The sequence below is a fragment of the Colobus angolensis genome, unplaced genomic scaffold (genome assembly GCF_000951035.1).
Source record: "Colobus angolensis palliatus isolate OR3802 unplaced genomic scaffold, Cang.pa_1.0 Scaffold128, whole genome shotgun sequence".
NCBI classification, from domain to species: domain Eukaryota; kingdom Metazoa; phylum Chordata; class Mammalia; order Primates; family Cercopithecidae; genus Colobus; species Colobus angolensis.
The window spans coordinates 3,742,048-3,744,773 of record NW_012114030.1 but is presented as its reverse complement, the minus strand read 5'-3'; the positions used below and the strand labels follow the sequence as shown (position 1 = coordinate 3,744,773).

At 44.8% G+C, this 2,726-nt stretch overlaps 1 pseudogene; it reads left to right on the top strand.

The window, feature by feature from the left end:
- The first annotated feature begins 2,437 nt into the window (after positions 1 to 2,437).
- LOC105505734 overlaps positions 2,438 to 2,726 on the top strand; it is a 6,887-nt pseudogene continuing 6,598 nt past the window's right edge.

Below are 2,726 nucleotides of genomic sequence, written 5' to 3'. Positions count from 1 at the left end.
TTTTTTTTTTTAATAAATTACCCAGTCTCAGGTAGTTTCTTACAGCAGTGTGAAAACAGACTAACACAACGCCCTTCCACCTTCTGCCATGGATAACCCTTGATGCTGGTGCCATGCTGTTGAACCTCTAAGCCTGTAGAACTGTGAGTCAAATAAATCTCCTTTCTTTATAAATTACCAAATCTGTGGTGTGTTTATAGCAGCAGAAAATAGACTATACCAGAATATAGAATATATCAAGAGTATAGAAACACAACTGACTTCTGTGTATTGATTTTGTTGCTACAACATTGCAGAATTTGTTTATTAGCTCTAACAAGACTTTTTTTCATGGATTCTTCAGGATTTTCTATAAAATTACCTCATCTGTAAATGGAGATAGTTTTTCTTCTTCTTTTCTGATTTGCTTGCTTTTTATTTTTCCTTGCCTGATGGCAAGAGCTTCAAGGCAAGAACTGGTGAGAGCTTCCAGTACAAGGCTGAATAGATGTGGCAAAAGTGGGCATCCCTTTCTTGTTCCTGATCTTAGAGGAAAAGCTTTTATTCTCTCACCGTTAGTATGATGTTGGCAGTGGGATTTTTCATACATGACCTTTATCACATTAATTGAGTTTCCTTCTATTCCTAGTTTGCTATTTTTATGATAAAGGGTGCTGAATTTTGTCAAATGATTTTTATACCAATTGAAATAATAATAAATGTTTTCCCTTTATTATATTGATGTAGTGTATTAATTGATTTTCATAGGTTAAGCTAATTGTGCATTCCTGGGATAAATCCCACCTGGCTATCCTTTTTATGTATTTCTGAATTTTATTTGCTGGTATTTTATTGAAGATTTTTATGTCTATATTCATAAGAGATATTAGTCTCTAGTTTTCTTGTGATGTCTTTGTCTGATTAGACAGTAGGGTAATACTGGCCTCAGAATAAGTTGGGAGGTTTTCACTGTCATGACTTTTATAACCTAATTATAAGTAATTCTGGTCAGGTACTATGGCTCATGCCCACAATCCCAGCACTTTGGGAGGCTGAGGTGGGTGGATCACCTAAGGTCAGGAGTTCGAGACCAGCCTGGCCAACATAGCAAAACCCCATCTCTACTAAAATTACAAAAATTAGTCAGGTGTGGTGGCTGTGTGTGTAATCCCAGTTACTTGGGAGGCTGAGGCACAAGAATCGCTTGAACCCAGGAGATGGAGGTTGCAGTGAGCTGAGATCACACCACTGTACTAGAGCCTGTGTGATAGAGCAAAACTCTGTCAAAAAAAAGAAAAGAAAAGAAAAGAAAGAGAGAGAGAGAGAAAAGAAAGAGAAGAGAAAGAAAGAAACTTCTTCTGTAGTATTCCACAGGTCACAAAGACCAACCCTGGTGCACTGTGGGAAGGTACTAACAAGGGTGTGAACACCAGGAGTAGGATCACTGGGAACTATCTTAGCAGATGGCTGCCATAGCTACCAACTGACTAACATTCACTGAACACTTACCATGAGCCAGACATCGTGCTAAGCTCTTCACGTGGCTTATCTCCTTGAATCTTCCCAGCAACCTTATGAGGTAGGTAGGTGCTGTTATTATTGCCATGTTACAGATGAAGAAATTGAGATACAGAGATTAGACTCACCAAACTGCCCAAACTCCCACAGCTATTAACTGGTGGAACAGGAATCAAACTCAGTAGGGTGTGCGTATAATATACTTTGGGGTTGTTTTGTTTTGTTTTATTGTCGTTGTTGTTGTTTGAGACAGGGTTTCACTCTTTCACCCAGGCTGGAGTGCAGTGGCATGATCTTGGCTCAATGCAACCTCCACCTCCTGGGTTCAAGCGATTCTCCTGCCTCAGTCTCCTAAGGAACTGGGATTACAGGTGTGCGCCACTACACCCGGCGAACTTTTGTATTTTTAGTAATTTTTGTTTTTTTAGTTTCACCATGTTGGCCAGGCTGGTCTCGAACCCTTGACCTCAAGTGATCCACTACCCTTGCCCTCCCAAAATGCTGGGATTACAGGCGTGAGCCACCGCGTCTGGCTTTTTTTTTTTTTTTTTTTTTTTTTTTTTTAAGAGACATGGTCCTGCTCTGTTGCCCAGGCTGGAGTGCAGAGGTGCCATCATAGCTCACTGTAGCTTCAACCTCCTGGCCTCAAGTGATCCTCCAACTTAAGCATCCTGAGTAGCTGGGACCACAGGCGCCCACCACCAAGCCCGGCTAAATTTCAAATTTATTTGTAGAGATGGGAGTCTCGCTTTGTTCCCCAGGCTGATCTCTAACTCCTGGCCTCAAGCAATCCTCCCGCCTTGGCCTCCCAAAGTGTTGAGATTACAGGCGTGAGCTACCGCGCCCAGTCTATCATTACTAAATTTGGGGGTGCCTCCTTAAATTCTGTGCCAGAGGCCAGTGCCTCACTCGCCCTACCCTAATCCCAGCCAGTGACCCAATGTCCCCCTTCGACCTGCACCATGGAGCTCCCCAGCCCGGCTCCTCGAGTCTCCTCCCGCCCCTAGGGGTCGCCGTCGCGCTGTCATTCGCTTCCCTGTGTTCCCCGGCAAGAAGCGCGTCCGGGCGCCGAAGGGAGGGGGCGAGGCCGGGGCGTGCGCATGCGCGTGGCGCCGACTTCCTTAGCCTGGTCAGGGATTGGAGGGGTTGGGTCTCAGGCGGCTGTTTGCGGCGTCCTCACTGCCTGGGTCGTTTCTCCCTGTCTTGGTGGGGGCCAGGGGACGGGTCGG